The 18,719-nt window shown below is 38.8% G+C and overlaps 1 non-coding gene across 1 annotated transcript; it reads left to right on the forward strand.

The window, feature by feature from the left end:
* Positions 1-6,202: 6,202 nt before the first annotated feature.
* LOC116639626 lies at positions 6,203-6,336 on the forward strand. The gene has a single exon (XR_004300877.1). It is a non-coding gene; the product is annotated as a U4 spliceosomal RNA (small nuclear RNA).
* Positions 6,337-18,719: the final 12,383 nt, after the last annotated feature.

Raw genomic sequence — 18,719 nt, forward strand, 5'->3', positions numbered from 1 at the left:
TTATTATATTTCATTATTCATATGTAGCTTTAAATGAGCTTATCAGTATTTTTTCTAAATATGCTGACCAAAAATCTGGCAAATAAGCCCACTTCTATGCTTGGTAGTAACTTCTGAGTTACCAGATGTGAGTGTGTGTGCACAAGTGCACGTGTGCGTATGTGTGTGTATGTGTGTAGGAATACCTGAAATTCTTGGGGGTATCCAAGTCACTAGAAGATGAAATAGCTAAGTGGGGCCATAGATGGACAGAAAGCAAGCTTGATCCAGACGCTTTGGACAGCTATTCCTCTTAGAGCCTTGAAGTACTGCTTCCTCATGTACTTAATACTCTTAAACTATCCCCTGATTCCAGCCTTCTCCAAAGAGATTTTCAAAATGACTTGGACTGGCCAAATTGGGGTGGAAATCATTTTTGGAAAAGGCAAACACAAGAAAATTTTAGCACTAGGTTTAAAGTTAAATTGATAATCTTTCAAGTCTTTAGTAAACCATAATCTGGTTTCAAAGCTTATAGCTACATTTTAGGATATCTACATTTTTATGACAAAATGCTTTTTACTTGATTTTTTTCTTAATGATATAACTTCATGATTATGAATCTAATCACAATTACTGGATTATATCACAATTAGCCACTTACCAGGAGTGTGGCTTTAGGTAAGTTATATAACTTCTCTGGGTCTCAAGTTTTTCACCTGTAAATTTTTTTTAAAGCATTTAATCATGATGCAAGAGGATGGGGGTACTTTGGGACAGTAGCAGGAAGAAAGCAAGGCCCAAAGGCCTCCAGTACTGATGCTTAAATGCTGTGCAGGATCCCAGTGCAGGCAGGGCAGGGAGCCAGTTCCTAGTCCTCATTCAGAGGAGACAAGGGGGCAGGAGTCTCCCTCAGCCTTTCTCACAATGGAAAATGTTTTTCTAGGCTGACTCAGAATACCCAGCCCTACCTACCTGGAGAATGCAATGGAGAATAACCGATATGTTAGAGCCTGGTGATCCTGGTAGACAGGCGGAAGGGATCACGAGAGAGCTTGGTAATACCACCAGAAGGTATCACAGGATTTACTTCCTAGAATTACTGACAAGAGTTCATGAGATTATTGTAAAGTGCTTCATGAAGCAAACACTTAATAAATGTCAGCTATAATTATATAATAGGATATGTTTAATATATCCTAAAGTATGTCCTCTGCAACATTCCTTTGCTTTACTTTTCTATCTAGAAGTGTCACTTGGCAATTCTGTTGAAGCTGATCACTGGAGGATGGTTGTAGAGACCATGATGTTGATATCAGTACACTGCCAGATTCTTATTTTAACATGTGATGAGACCAGGAGATTGTGGTGAGCTATGCCGGAAGCTTACTGTATTGTTTAAAACCAGACCAAATCTTGCCACCACGCACTGCCACTGTCTGCCATTTGGAACTGCATATGACTCCTGGTGTCCTCGTAATTCATTTTCTTCCTCTCATTTGCTGGTTTTCGTTTTCTGGATATCAAGTATACAAGGTGAAGGGAGAAACAACATTTTTTTGGTACCTACCCTATGCTGGATGTGGAGTGAGTCATTAGCTCACCACAACCCTTTCCATCTCTATTTTACAAATGAGAAGTTGAGGTGAAGAGGTTAAATTATTTACTCAAAGTTGTACAGTTGTTAAAGCAGCCAGTTAGAGATTCCATTCCTGATCTCTCTTGCTCTGAAGCCTCCCACTCTTTGTGAATTAGAAAGCTGCCCTTCAGGGCGCAAAGAGGATTTTATCCTCAATGCCAAGACCACTGTTACTCCTCCTCCAAACATACTCCGTTATCTTCTACTTATCATAACCCTACTTATTTTTCAGGTGTTAGCACAATGCTGTGTTCTCCATCTCCCTTATCATGCTGCAAAGTAATTGTCTTGCAAGACTGTTGGACATCTAACACGTAATGGATGTTAGAAGTATGTGTTATTATGTGGCTAACACTTTTAGGCACTGATGAAAGAGGAGAAGCACATGCAAAACAAGCAAGATTTCCTCCAGACCAAGAAGTCTTCCAAGTTTCCTATGGCCACTACTCCTTTGATTTGGAATAAAAATAGATTGACCAAAGTAAGAAAAAATCAAGCCATTTACTCAGCATCAGTTTTGTGACCAGCCCTATATGCTATGCATATATCTACTCTTTCAAGTTATGTAACTGAGGTAGCAGAAACACAAGAAAAAGGCACCAAATCCATAATTGTGCATGTTTGGGGCTGGTGCATGGTCTAGGGAGTTAAGTGACTTAGATAGATACAAACATACACACTCACTAGTGAAATGGGTCTCACATCACATGAAAAGGGATTGCAAACAGGAGCGCCATACACAAATTATATGCAGAGTTTTGAGAATACCCTATTTATTTGCTCAGAGAAGGTGCAGTCTCTTTACTCATATCCACAATTACCTTCCATTTTTCCGTAATTAGTTTGTCTTTTTCTACCAGGCAAGTGCATTTTGACTTGAATGGATCACTCTCTCATTGTCATAAAATGTTAGATTTAAGCTGATCAGGTTTGCCAGTTAGACCCCTTGAATTCCCATTTTGTGTGGAAGAATGCAATCTTGCTGATTTTATAGGTGTGGAACAGTCATACTACCTTAGAAAAAGTTCTTTCCTAGGGAGAGAACATGTTAGAAGTCACTGAGAAGGAAAAGAGAGCATGAAATCTAAGATTACATTGTTTAAGAGCTTTTGAAACAGAAAAGTGAAAAGGGAATCAGGAGGACAAAGTTAAGAGTTGGTTACTTAAGAGCATGGATTTTAAAGCCAGAAAGACTTGGGTTTTAGTTGTGATTTTTCCCATCACTCTATGACTTTGAACATTTAATCTCTCTAAGTTTCAGCATCATGATAGTTAAAATATGGAATAATGCCTGTTTCAAAGAATGCCCTCAAGTTTAGTATATGTAATATTTATCTATGTTTGTCTACCAGGCGTTGTACAATACCCAGAATAAACTGTAAATAAAACAGGTAAAGTCCCAGAACTCCTGTAAGTTACTAGAGGAATAATCATATGTTGAGCAAACAATTAATTACAATCATGGAAAGTCCTGCAAAGGAGGAATATAGAGCCCAGGTGAGAGACAACAGGGAAACTGTACCTAGACTGGAGAAGTGCATTTAAGCTGAGACCTTGAAGCTTTGCAAGGAGTGGAGAAAACATGTCTCAGAAAAAGGGAACAGCAAGTCCTACACTCTGTGATATGAAGGACGATGGTAAAATCCAGGAACTGAAAGAAAGACTGAAATGTGGCAAGTAACCTGATGATACAATAACTGTATCCTGAGGGCAATGAGGGGTAGGAAGCAATTTCTACAGGAAGGAAAAACATGACCTGAATTGAATTTTCTTTTTTCAATAATCTTTTAAAATTCTAAAATGATCACAAATTTATAGAAAATTTGTAAGTATAAGAAAGAAACCTGTTTACTTTTTTTTTTTTTGGAACCATTTAAGTGTAATTTGGTGACCTATTGTTGTATAACACATTTAGTATGTACTTCCCACAAACAAGACATTCTCCTACATAACCACAATACAACCGCCAAGATCAGAAGATTAATATTGATATATTACTACCAACTAATCCTCAAAACCCAATCAAGTTTCACCAGTAGTCCCAATAATGTCCTCCTGCTGAAAATAGTGAAGTCAGAATCCTACTAAGTCCTATGACTTAGTTGTCATGCCTCTTTAGATTTCTTCAATTTGGAGCAAGTTCCTTTGTATTTCCTTGAATTTCATGACTTAGAGCCTTTTGAAGATTGCAGGCCAGTTATTTTATAGAAGTCTTCTTAGTGAAGTTTGTCTAATATTGCCTCATGATTAGAGTCAGGTTATGAGCCTTTGGCAGGAGTATCAGTGAAGTGATGCTATATTCTCATTATATTCTATCAGCTGTCACATGATATCAATTTGTCCCATTACTAATGACACTCACTTTGATCACTTTGATTAGGGTGATGGCTTCTTAACTTTAAAGTTATTGTTTCCCTCTTATAATGAATAAATATTTTACAGGTGATACTTTGAAACTGTATAAATATCTTATTCCTCATCAAAATAATTGAATTACTTATTAATTTATATCTCTGTTGACTCATAGTTTCCTGCCTTATTCAGTGTGTTATAATTTGTTAACATTTTTATTTAGATGCTCAAAGTGTCCCTCTCCCCGATTTGTTCATGGAGCCCCTTTAAATGAGATTTTGAATCCTTTGGACGTGTTCCCTTCATTTTTTGAACACTTGCTTACCTTCTGGAGCAAAGGTGCCTCTTGCACTTTCCCTCACCCAGGGCTGAAACTAGGTGATCTCAAGGATCTTGGATCCTTTTGGACAACAGTATTTAGACACCAAGATATGGGGACCTGGGAGTGCTCAGTATACTACTGGGATGTTTCTGTTCCAGCCCTCACAGTGGACAGAGCTAGCAGTGCATGTGTGTGCGTGTGTGTGTGTGTGTGTGTGTGTAAAATGAACCTAGTGGTATTGGATTGGAACTGGAAGTATCAGTGTGGACTCATGATTTTTAGAATATATATGGATTGAGAAAGAAATAAATGTGTATGTGTGCATGTATGCATATATACACATACTCTAGTTTTCTTCCTACTCATATTTGTACCTCCCTTTTCCATTAGTGAGAAAACTGGTTCAAAATATTCTTTATGTGTTTATTTGATAAATCTGGGTATGCAAAAAGTCTCCCAACTCCATTTCCATCCCCTCCTGCACAAATTCCTCCATCCCCCTATTTGGGCTCTGACACCATGTGACAGTGCAAGGATGCTTACCTCATTCTGCTTTGGGTTCAACTCACAGTGCCAAGCCACCTGTCCACATGGATGCTCTCCTCACTCTGCTCAGGCTCAGTGCCTGGCTTCTTCTCCCACCAAGTGGAGACTTCCCCATCCTGCTTAGATACTAGCACAACATGGCAGGCTGCCCCTCTTTGTGGACACCTTTCTCATCCTGTTTGAGCTCTGATTCCCCACTGCAGTCTACTCCCTTACCCCCTTGTGAATGCCCTTCTCACCCTGCTCTAGCTTTGACACTCCATGCTGGGGCCTTGAGTCAGAAATATGCCTTTTATGCTATTGGAGTAACAAGGAGGCTAGTGTGCCTTAAATGGAATCAATGAGGGAGACCAAGAGGTAAGGACCAGATTGTATATGGCCTACAGGGCTATTTTGAAGATTTTAGCTTTTGTTCTAAGTGAGGTAGGGAACCATTGGAGGTTTCTAGTGACATGATCTGGCATGTTTAGGGGAATCCATCTGGTGCTGTACTATGACTAGATGAAAGAGGGACATGGTTAGGAATAATGTGCAGTGTATTATTACAGTGTACTGGTACAACATATGGATATACTTTAAATAAATAAACATATACTGGAGTGTGCTCAAATTCTATTATCTACAGTGGTACAGGATTATAAATGTCTGAAAATCATTGTTCACAGTGGCAAGAAATCCAGCAGCTGACTAGTATTACTTGGGAAGAAGGTAGACTTCTTTTGCTCCTAGGTTCAAAGAACTAATTAGTGATAATACCTGCTAGAAATAAAACACGTATGATACACTAGTATTTCTACAACACTAATGGGAAGAGAGAAATTTGGGTGGGATTAAGTTATTGAATGTGTGGGGATGTTCTGTGTAAAGATTTGAAGTGGTAATGCTAGTATGTGTATAATTAACTTAATGTTGTTCTGTATTCTTATGGACTTCTAAAACAACATTGAGGCAATCCAACATTTAGTAATTTGGTATCTATATGAAAATAGTACCTTTTCCATTCTTATTTACACATGTAATTTATATTTGTGTAGTTTATATTCTTTTAAGAAATAATCAGAAAGGGGGGCGGAGCAAGATGGGGGAGGAGTAGGAGACCTGGATTTCATCTGGTCCCAGGAATTCAGCTAGATAGGGATCAAACCACTCTGAACACCTACGAACTCAACAGGAGATCGAAGAAAAGAATAGCAACAACTCTCTGAACAGAAAATCGACCGCTTTCTGGAAGGTAGGACGTGCGGAGAAGTGAATCCGAGGTGATATTCGGGAGGATAGATGGCGGGGGAGGGGGCCTCCGTCGCCGCTTCTGGCAAGTGATAGAGCAGTGGAGCACAAAATTAGAACTTTTAGAAGTCGGCTCTAGCTTTGCGCAGTGGCAGTATCATAGCCAATGAGGTTTATCTGAGGCACGATTATTGCTAATAGAAGTCGGCTCCGCTGTGGGACGTGGCTCCAGTGGCTAAGCGGGGATGGAACCCTTGCAGGACAGTGTGGTCTCAGGACCCTCGGGGTCACAGAAAGACCGGGGGTGCCTGACTGCAGCAGAGCTCCCAGGTATCGGAGCAGGGAAGCCGGCTGCAGAGATTGAGCCGAGCAGCGGGCTCTCAGCTCGGGGTTGCCATAAACTGTGATCCGCGGCACAGTCGGGCCACTGCTCTTCCAGCAGGGACCCAACAAGCGGCAGATCCGGGGAGACCCCCCTTCTTCCCCCGGGAGGAGCGGCGCGGGAGCACACCGCAGGGATCTGCTGGGTTTGGAGACTCCACACCGAGTCAGGTGCCAGAGATAGAAACCCTCGGTCACAGGCCGGGTGAGCTCGGAGTGCAGCCCAGCCGGAAACCGGGGAGACGGGAGTGACTGACTGCTTTTCTCTGGGGCTCACTGAGGAGCGGGGCCCCGAGTTCTCGGCTCCTCCAGGGCGGAGATTGGGAGGCCGCCATTTTCACTCTCATCCTCCAAAGCCAAACGGAAAGCTTGCTGGGAACAAAAGGTCCGGAGAGCAAACCCAAGCAGATTACTTAACCCCCACTGGGCAGGGGCGGGGCAATTCTGCCTCCAGCAGAGACTTTTGGGAACCACGGCAACAGGCCCCTCCCCCAGAAGATCAGCAAGAACAGACAGCCAAGACCAAGTTTACTGATCAATGAGAACGGCAGAACTCCAGCGCTAGGGGAATACTGCACATAGAATTCATGGCTTTTTTTACCATGAGTCTTTAGTCTTTCCAAGTTAGTTTTTTTTTTAACTGTCTTTTTTTTTTGAATTTTTCTTTTTCCCTTTTTCAACCAACATCTCATCAATCCCTTTTTTAAAAAAACATTTTTATTTTTCATTTTTAGAGTCATAGTCTATCCCTTCATTGTAGTTACCCCTTTTTGGCATATATATATAAGTTGTTCTCTCTTTAAAATTTTGAGATATAGTTTCTTCTAACGGACCAAAATATACCCTAAATCTCTAGTGTATGGCTTTGTTCTAGTCTCCTGCCTGATCACATTCTCTGTCTTTTTTTTTCAAATCCTCTTCTTTCTTTTTTCAAACAACTTCTTATCAATTCCTTTTATAAATTTTTTTATAATTTTCATCTTTACAATCATATTCCATCCCTTCATCATATCGACCCTTATTTTTGTACATATATAAGTTTTTCTTTCTTTAAAATTTTGGGAGGCACTTTCTTCTAACAGACCAAAATACACCCAGAATCTAGTGTGTGGCACTGATCTATGCACCAGCCTGATCATATTTGATCATATTCTGGTTTTTTTTGTTTTGTTTGTTTTTATCTTTTTCTTTTTCTTTTTTTTGCTTTTTCTTTTTTCTTTCTTTCCCTTTCTTTTCCCCCGGTTTCAGGTCTTTTCTGAATTGTTTAGAGTATATTTTCTGGGGATGTTGTTACCCTGTTAGCAGTTTGTTCTCTCATTCATCTATTCTCCTCTGGACAAAATGACAAGACGGAAAAAATCACCTCAACAAAAAGAACAAGAGGCAGTACCGACTGCCAGGGACTTACTCAATATGGACATTAGTACGATGTCAGACCTAGAGTTCAGAATGATGATTTTAAAGATACTAGCTGGGTTTGAAAAAAGCATGGAAGTTATTAGAGAAACCCTTTCTGGAGAAATAAAAGAACTAAAATCTAACCAAGTCAAAATCAAAAAGGCTATTAATGAGGTGCAATCAAAAATGGGGGCACTAACTGCTAGGATAAATGAGGCAGAAGAGACAATCAGTGATATAGAAGACCAAATGATGGAAAATAAAGAAGCTGAGAAAAAGAGAGATAAACAACTACTGGATCACGAGGGCAGAATTCAAGAGATAAGCGATACCATAAGATGAAACAACATTAGAATTGGGATCCCAGAAGAAGAAGAAAGAGAGAGAGGGGCAGAAGGTATATTGGAGCAAATCATAGCAGAGAACTTCCCTAATTTGGGGAAGGAAACAGGCATCAAAATCCAGGAGGCACAGAGAACCCCTCTCAAAATCAATAAAAATAGGTCAACACCTCAACATCTAATAGTAAAACTTACGAATCTCAGAGACAAAGAGAAAATCCTGAAAGCAGCTCGGGAGAAGAGATATGTAACCTACAATGGTAGAAACAATAGATTGGCAACAGACCTATCCACAGAGACCTGGCAGGCCAGAAAGGACTGGCAGGATATATTCAGAGCACTAAACGAGAAAAATATGCAGCCAAGAATACTATATCCAGCTAGGCTGTCATTGAAAATAGAAGGAGAGATAAAAAGCTTCCAGGACAAACAAAAACTAAAGGAATTTGCAAACACGAAACCAGCCCTACAAGAAATATTGAAAGGGGTCCTCTAAGCAAAGAGAGAGCCTAAAAGCAACATAGACCAGAAAGGAACACAGACAATATACAGTAACAGTCCCCTTACAGGCAATACAATGGCACTAAATTCATATGTTTCAATAGTTACCCTGAATGTAAATGAGCTAAACGCCCCCATCAAAAGACACAGGCTATCAGATTGGATTAAAAAACAAGACCCATTGATATGCTGTCTGCAAGAGACTCATTTTGGACCCAAAGACACCCCCAGATTGAAAGTGAGGGGATGGAAAACCATTTACCATGCTAATGGCCACCAAAAGAAAGCTGGGGTGGCAATCCTTATATCAGACAAATTAGAGTTTAAACCAAAGGCTGTAATAAGAGATGAGGAAGGACACTATATCCTACTTAAAGGGTCTATCCAACAAGAAGATCTAACAATTGTAAATATCTATGCCCCTACCATGGGAGCAGCCAGTTACATAAGGCAATTAATAACAAAAGCAAAGAAACACATTGACAACAATACAATAATAGTGGGGAACTTTAACACCTCCCTCACTGAAATGGACAGATCATCTAAGCAAAAGATCAACAAGGAAATAAAGACTTTAAATGACACACTGGACCATGTGGACTTCACAGATATACTCAGAACATTCCACCCCAAAGCAACAGAATACACATTCTTCTCTAGTGCCCATGGAACATTCTCCAGAATAGATCACATCCTAGGTCACAAATCAGGTCTCAACCGGTACCAAAAGATTGGGATCATTCCCTGCATATTTTCAGACCACAATGCTTTGAAACTAGAACTCAATCACAAGAGGAAAGTTGGAAAGAACTCAAATACATGGAGGCTAAAGAGCATCCTACTAAAGAATGAATGGGTCAACCAGGAAATTAAAGAAGAATTTTAAAAATTCATGGAAACCAATGAAAATGAAAACACAACTGTTCAAAATCTTTGGGATGCAGCAAAGGTGGTCCTAAGAGGAAAGTATATAGCAATACAAGCCTTTCTCAAGAAACAAGAAAGGTCTCAGATACACAACCTAACCCTACACCTAAAGGAGCTGGAGAAAAAACAGCAAATAAAGCCTAAACCCAGCAGGAGAAGAGAAATAATAAAGATCAGAGCAGAAATCAATGAAATAGAAACCAAAAGAACAGTAGAACAGATCAACGAAACTAGGAGCTGGTTCTTTGAAAGAATTAACAAGATTGATAAGCCCCTGGCCAGACTTATCAAAAAGAAAAGAGAAATGACCCAAATCAACAAAATCATGAATGAAAGAGGAGAAATCACAACCAACACCAAAGAAATACAAACAATTATAAGAACATATTATGAGCAACTCTATGCCAGCAAATTAGATAACCTGGAAGAAATGGATGCATTCCTAGAGATGTATCAACTACCAAAACTGAACCAGGAAGAAACAGAAAACCTGAACAGACCTATAACCACTAAGGAAATTGAAGCAGTCATCAAAAATCTCCCAACAAACAAAAGCCCAGGGCCAGATGGCTTCCCAGGGGAATTCTACCAAACATTTAAAGAAGAATTAATACTGAAACTGTTCCAAAAAATAGAAATGGAAGGAAAATTTCCAAACTCATTTTATGAGGCCACCATTACCTTGATCCCAAAACCAGACAAAGACCCCATCAAAAAGGAGAATTACAGACCAATATCCCTGATGAACATGGATGCAAAAATTCTCACCAAAATACTAGCCAATAGGATCCAACAGTACATTAAAAGGATTATTCACCACGACCAAGTGGGATTTATTCCTGGGCTGCAAGGTTGGTTCAACATCCGTAAATCAATCAATGTGATACAATACATTAATAAAAGAAAGAACAAGAACCATACGATCCTCTCAATAGATGCAGAAAAAGCATTTGACAAAGTACAGCATCCTTTCTTGATCAAAACTCTTCAGAGTATAGGGATAGAGGGTACATACCTCAATATCATAAAAGCCATCTATGAAAAACCCACAGCAAATATCATTCTCAATGGGGAAAAACTGAGGCTTTCCCCCTAAGGTCAGGAACACGGCAGGGATGTCCACTATCACCACTGCTATTCAACATAGTATTAGAAGTCCTAGCCACAGCAATCAAACAAAAAGAAATAAAAGACATTCAAATCGGCAAGGAAGAAGTCAAACTCTCACTCTTTGCAGATAATGTGATACTTTATGTGGAAAACCCAAAAGACTCCACCCCAAAACTGCTAGAACTCATACAGGAATTCAGTAAAGTGGCAGGATATAAAATCAATGCACAGAAATCAGTGGCATTCCTATACACCAACAACAAGACAGAAGAAAGAGAAATTAAGGAGTCGATCCCATTTACAATTGCACCCAAACCCATAAGATACCTAGGAATAAATCTAAGCAAAGAGGCAAAGAATTGGTACTCAGAAAACTGTAAAATACTCATGAAAGAAATTGAGGAAGACACAAAGAAATGGAAAAATGTTCCATGCTCATGGATTGGAAGAACAAGTATTGTGAAGATGTCAATGCTACCTAGAGCAATCTACACATTCAATGCAATCCCCATCAAAATACCATGCACTTTTTTCAAAGAAATGGAACAAATAATCCTAAAATTTGTATGGAATGAGAAAAGACCCCAAATAGCCAGAGGAATGTTGAAAAAGAAAAGTAAAGCTGGCAGCATCACAATTCCGGACTTCCAGCTCTATTACAAAGCTGTCATCATCAAGACAGTATGGTATTGGCACAAAAACAGACACATAGATCAATGGAACAGAATAGAGAGCCCAGAAATGGACCCTAAACTCTATGGGCAACTAATCTTCGACAAAGCAGGAAAGAATGTCCAATGGAAAAAAGACAGTCTCTTCAACAAATGGTGTTGGGAAAATTGGACAGCCACATGCAAAAGAATGAAACTGGACCATTTCCTTACACCACACACAAAAATAGACTCAAAATGGTTGAAAGACCTAAATGTGAGACAGGAATCCATCAAAATCCTAAAGGAGAACACAGGCAGCAACCTTTTTGACCTCAGCCACAGCAACTTCTTCCTAGAAACATTGCCAAAGGCAAGGGAAGCAAGGGCAAAAAATGAACTATTGGGACTTCATCAAGATAAAAAGCTTTTGCACAGCAAAGGAAACAGTCAACAAAACCAAAGACAACCGACAGAATGGGAGAAGATATTTGCAAATGACATATCAGATAAAGGGCTAGTATTCAAAATCTATAAAGAACTTCTTAAGCTCAACATCCAAAGAACAAATAATCCAATCAAGAAATGGGCAGAAGACATGAACAGACAGTTTTCCAAAGAAGACATCCAAATGGCCAAGAGACACATGAAAAAGTGCTCAACATCGCTTGGCATCAGGGAAATCCAAATCAAAACCTCAATGAGATATCACCTCACACCAGTCAGAATGGCTAAAATTAACAAGTCAGGAAACGACAGATGTTGGCGGGGATGCGGAGAAAGGGGAACCCTCCTACACTCTTGGTGGGAATGCAAGCTGGTGAAACCACTCTGGAAAACAGTATGGAGGTTCCTCAAAAAGTTGAAAATAGAGCTACCATATGGTCCAGCAATTGCACTACTGGGTATTTACCCCAAAGATACAAATGTAGGGATCCGAAAGGGTACGTGCACCCCGATGTTTATAGCAGCAATGGCCACAATAGCCAAACTGTGGAAAGAGCCAAGATGTCCATCGACAGATGAATGGATAAAGAAGATGTGGTGTATATATATATATAATGGAATATTATGCAGCCATCAAAAAGAATGAGATCTTGCCATTTGCAACGACGTGGATAGAACTGGAGGGTGTTTTGCTGAGCAAAATAGGTCAATCAGAGAAAGACATGTATCATATGACCTCACTGATATGAGGAATTCTTAATCTCAGGAAACAAACTGAGTATTGCTGGAGTGGTGGGGGGTGGGAGGAATAGGGTGGCTGGGTGATAGACATTGGGGAGCGTATGTGCTATGGTGAGCGCTGTGAACTGTGCAAGACTGTTGAATCACAGATCTGTACCTCTGAAACAAATAATACAATATATGTTAAAAAAAAAAAAAAAAGAGGAAGATAGCAGGAGGGGAAGAATGAAGGGGGGGAATCGGAGGGGGAGACGAACCATGAGAGACTAGGGACTCTGAAAAACAAACTGAGGGTTCTGGGGGGGTGCTGGGAGGATGGGTTAGCCTGGTGATGGGTATGAAAGAGGGAAAGCTCTGCATGGAGCACTGGGTGTTATACACAAACAATGAATCATAGAACACTACATCAAAAACTAGTGATGTATGGTGATTAACATAATAAAAAATTTAAAAAAAAGAAATAATCAGAAAATAAGCAAAAAAGAGATAATGAATGAAATGTACCCATTATAGCATACTATAAAGATAGCTATTGATAACATTTTGTTTACATATTTATATTCTTGTAATCATATATGCAGTGTCCCAATAAAAATTACACAAATTATTAATGCATATTTGGATTATAAAGTAGTACATAAATAAGCAGTTTTTAGTTTGAGCCTTAAGTTTGTCTTCTAACATATTAAAATAATTTAAAATGTTTTTACTCTGGGTGTGCCTGGGTGGCTCAGTCGCTTAAGTGTCTCACTCTTGATTTCAGCTCAGGTCTTGATCTCAGGGCCATGAGTTCAGCTCAGGTCTTGATCTCAGGGCCATCAGTTCAAGTAGGCCCAGTATGGAGCCTCCCTAAAAACAAACAAGCAAGTAAATAAATAAATAAATAAATAAATAATGTTTTTACTGTGATTCTTTTGATAAGGTTTCTACTGAAATATTCTAAAGGGGTAAATATATATTTTAAATTGGGGAGATACACAGACAAAGACACACAGACATTATTTAAAAAATGGGATCAGCTCTCTAAATTGTTTTATTTTTGGGGCGCCTGAGTGGCTCAGGTGGTTAAGCGTCTGACTTTGGCTCAGGTCTTGATCTCAGGTCCCTGGGATTAGGTCCTGCGTCAGGCTCCCCACTCAGTGGGCAGTCTGCTTCTCCCTCTCCCTCTGCCCTTCCCCCTGCTCATGCTTGCTCTCTCTCTCTCTCTCTCAAATAAATAAATAAATAAAATATTTTTTAAAAATGAATAAAAATTCATTGTTTTTTTATTTTTTATCTTGGTATTAGTTCATGATCATCTACCTATTTTTGTTAATTAATATACAGTCTCACTAAAATTTTTAATTGCAGTGTAGTATTCCACAGTATGATAATTTATTGGGCCATTCTCTTTTGGCAGATCTGCATTGCTTAGGATTTATCTCAATTATAAGAGCACTTGTCATTTCTATCCTTGTTGGCACATCTCTGTGCACTTGCCTAATTGTATTCTTATTCTGGTTCTAATCAAATGGAGGCTATATTTTCCCAGGCATCCTTATTTTGCAAGAAGTGATAGTATAAACTTATTGTTTTTATGTTTAATATATATAATTTTAAATATAAAACTGGGTTTCAAAGAAATTTCAAGCTGTCAGCAGGCCACTTTAAGAGTAGGGAGCCTAATGGGGAGGGGTAAGTGGAGGGTGTGTGGGAATGGGAGGAAATCACATTTACTCGCATCATCAGTTTCTTTGATGAATAAGTTTGAGAAGCATTTAAGATAGAGGTCTAAAAGAATTTCTAGGTCAAATAGCATTTACATTTTTATAACTTTTTATCCATATTGCAAATGTTTCCCTAGACAGTTTATACCACTTTGTCCTATATCTATAAAAACTGCAAATTTGCTGGAGGGTTGTATAATCTTCCAATGATTATATTTAAAGGTACATTTTAAAAAGAAAAACATCGTGGGCACAAATGTCTATTACTTAAGATTTCAACGTTTCTCTTTCTTACCATCCTACTTATGTCACCATCTCGAGATGTTATTCTTATACAAAAGCCTCTTCTAAGCCTTAGCTAATTTTTAGTAAATAAAATTTTGTTCTTCTGTCTCTGACTCCATAAATAGGAAAGGATTAAGTAAATTTCAAAATCACTCCATGAGGGTGGTCACACCAGCTGCACCCAAAATTTTTAAAAAAACTATTTATGGATATCCAATTTTATTTTTAAATGAAATCATCACATTTTGCATTGACTTTGATTAAGGAGAAGAAAAAAACTGCCCCAGCTTTTCAGACAGCTGTCAGCCCGACTACAGTTTTAAAAGCATATTGTTTCATGAACATAGCAATGAGAACTATTAAGTATTCAGTACTGTAGAAAATGATTAAATAATGGCCAAAATTCAATTTTGAATTAGAAAGGACATAAATATTACACCTGTTGTGAGAACCCCCCCTTTTGTAATTCATTAAGGGCCTTTCTCAGAGCAGTATAACTTTTTTAAACATCATGACTAATTGGTTTAATTGTATCTATGGTCACTGTACAAATGTTTTTTAAGCTTACAATTATGATGTAAAATCTAGTAAATTAGGTAGACCATAAGCTCTCTGCAAGTAGGACAGAGTCTTATCTTTGTATCTCTAGCAATTAGCACAATATCTGGCATAGAAAAGAAACCCAATATGAGGTTCTTGAATAGGTGAGATGTGGCATGTAGCCCCCAAATTATGATATAAAATTAAAATGTCCACTTCAAAGATGATTTTCAAATCCCTTAATTTAATCAACATCAATTGAATGCCTACTGTGAGCCAGATACTGGAGATAGAGTGGAGAATAAACCAGGCAGAGTGCTCAATGTGTGTATTCAAGACACTTAAGCGTATTTGTGTTGTTAATGCGACTAGCATGCTCCCCAAATCCCATCTTTCTCTATGAAGAAAGGTACTCTTTCTCAACTCACAACTGAGACACACTAACATGGAATTATACTAAAAATTAGTCATTACAATAACTCTATTCTCCTCCTCCCTTTCTTTGCTCTAGCGTTTCTCTCCTTGGATTCCCTAAGCACCTTCCATTCTTAGGAATTTTGATTTTGCTCTTCCATCTGAGTGAACTGTTCTGCCTCAGAACCCATCTTCTTGATCACTATCTGGGTGGAAAGTCATCTCCTTAGAGAGGTCTTTCCTGTTTTCCCCTCCCCAGTCCTCAACTGGTCATCCCCCCTCCAGTCACTCTAACACATTACACTGTTTTATTTCCTTCATAACAACAAAAGCTTTCTGAAATTATATTGTCTATTTATCTGTTTATTATTTTTCCACACAGAATACGAATTCCACAGCTCAATATAAATCCCAGACTTCAAAGGGACATAATGAAAAAAAGAAGAAGAAGAATGTAGCAGGAGGGGAAGAATGAAGGGGGGGAAATCGGAGGGGGAGAAGAACCATGAGAGACAATGGACTCTGAAAAACAAACTGAGGGTTCTAGAGGGGAGGGGGTTGGGAGGATGGGTTAGCCTGGTGATGGGTATTGAGGAGGGCACGTTCTGCATGGAGCACTGGGTGTTATGCACAAACAATGAATCATGGAACACTATATCTAAAACTAATGATGTAATGTATGGGGATTAACATAACAATAAAAAAATTAAAAAAAAAAAAGAAAATAAAGAATTAAAATGAAAAGAAGTCCAGACAGTAGAGAAGAATGTGGAAAGAAAAGCAGAAGTCGCCTTTCTTTCCACTGTCAGTCTCAGTTGCTTTCCCCAGAAATTTAACATTTAACTTTCAAACATTTCTGTTTTTAATGCTTCCACTGGTTACCCCTGGAACTCTATGTACTTATATTTCATGATTAATCATAATTACACAGTATCTCACCATAAAAATGAGGAATTTGGTGTATTTTCTCTACATCTTATTCCCCTTACTCCCCTACTTTATGTCCCATTTCTTAATATTACTATTTTAGTACTCTTGGTTACCTTCTCAATATTAAGCAATAGATTTACATCTCTTTTTTAAAAAAGATTTATTTATTTGAGAGAGAGAGAGAGCAAGATGAGGGGCAGAGGGAGAGAGAGAATCTTTGTTTGTTTATGCAGTGTTCAATTCATTAATTGTGTGTAACACCCAGTGCTCATCACAACATGTGCCCTACTTAATACCCATTACCTGGTTACCCCATCCCCCCACCTCCTCCCCCCTGTAACCCTCAGTTTGTTTCCTGGAGTCCAGAGTCTCTCATGGTTTGTCTCTGTCTCTGGTTTCTTCCCATTCAGTTTTCCCTCCTTGCCCCTATGGTCCTCCATGCTATTCCTTATGTTCCACATATGAGTGAAACCATATAATAAGAGAGAGAATCTTAAGCAGACTCCCCTCTGAGTTCAGAGCCTGACGTGGGACTCAATCTCATGATCCTGACATCAGGACCTGAGCTGAGATCAGGACCTGAGCCGAAATCAAGAGTCGGACACTTAACCAACTGAGCCACCCAGGCACCCCAACAGATTTAAGTCTCTTAATTAACCCATTTGACATTAATTAATTACATATTTTCTAATTATGATAATTGTGGAAAAGTGGGCAATCAGCTCTCCTACAATTCTTTGCTATTCTCTTATCACCTGTTCTTTTTATGATTTTTATCATTGCTTCCATCATTGGCAACATAACATTATTTAGTCTGTAGGTTGATTATATTATTTTAATTGTGAATTACTGTTGTGTAAATTTTCTCACACATGTAATATGATTGGGTAGAGGAGGAACCCTAAACCAATACCACTTATCCATATATCACTCTAAGAGTAATATTTCAAGAGCAAAGTTCAATTGAATTCTCCTGTATCTGCTAATTGCTGTAAATCGTATCACATTTTAGTTAGCTTCATATTTGGATCATTACTGTCATGTACACATCTGTTTTTCCTGGAGTTTCCAGTTGCTTTTCTTGGCTAAAAAGTAACTAGCTTTATTATGTTTTAAGAACTTTCTAGATTTTGGGGCGCCTGGGTGGCTCAGTCGTTAAGCGTCTGCCTTCGGCTCAGGTCATGATCCCAGGGTCCCGCATCCGGCTCCCTGCTCTGCAGGAAGCCTGCTTCTCCCTCTCCCACTCCCCCTGCTTGTGTTCCCTCTCTCACTGTGTCTCTGTCAAATAAATAAATAAAATCTTTAAAAAAAGAACTTTCTAGATTTAAAACTGAAATTGCCTGGTGTATTTTTCTTCTGAAGAGATGACTCTTAGAGCCTTCTATTGCAATATCAATTTATTCATTTCTAACTGCATGACCATCATTCTGGGATTTATTTTTACTGTATTAATATTTTGGTTCCATTACTGTTTTTCTTTTTACGTTTTTAAAAATGTTTATTTAAATTAAATTTAGTTAACACATAGTGTATTATTAGTTTCAGAGGTAGAATTTAGTGATTCATCAATTGCATATAGCACCCAGTGCTCATTACATCAAGTGCCCTTCTTAATGCCCATCACCCAATTATCCCATTCCCCCACCTACCTCCCCTCCAGCCACCCTCAGTTTGTTTCCTATGGTTAAGAGTCTCTTATGGTCTGCCTCCCTCTCTCTTTTTATCTTATTTTATTTTTCCTTCCTATCCCCTATGTTCATCTGTTTTGTTTCTTAATTTCCACATATGAGTGAAATCATATGGTATTTGTCTTTCTCTGACTGACTTATTTCGCTTAGCATAATACCCTCTAGTTCCATCCACGTTGTTGCAAATGGCAAGATTTCATTCTTTTTGATAGCTGAGTAATATTCATACATACACACACCACATCTTCTTTATCCATTCATCTGCTGATGGATATCGGCTCTTTCCATAATTTTGCTATTGCGGACATTGCTGCTATGAACATTGGGGTGCATGTTGGGTGAATTCCCACCAACAGTGTAAGAGGGTTCCCCTTTCTCCAAATCCTCGCCAACATACATTGTTTCCTGAGTTGTTAATTTTAGCCATTTTAACCCATGTGAGATGGTATCTCATTGTGGTTTTGTATTGGATTTCCCTGATGCCAAGTGATGTGGAGCATTTTTTCATGTGTCTGTTGGCCATTTGTATGTCTTCTTTAGAACAATATCTGTACATGTCTTCATCCCGTTTCTTGACTGGATTCTTTGTTCTGTG

Source organism: Phoca vitulina, unplaced genomic scaffold, assembly GCF_004348235.1.
Source record: "Phoca vitulina isolate PV1807 unplaced genomic scaffold, GSC_HSeal_1.0 scaffold18, whole genome shotgun sequence".
Lineage (NCBI taxonomy): Eukaryota > Metazoa > Chordata > Mammalia > Carnivora > Phocidae > Phoca > Phoca vitulina.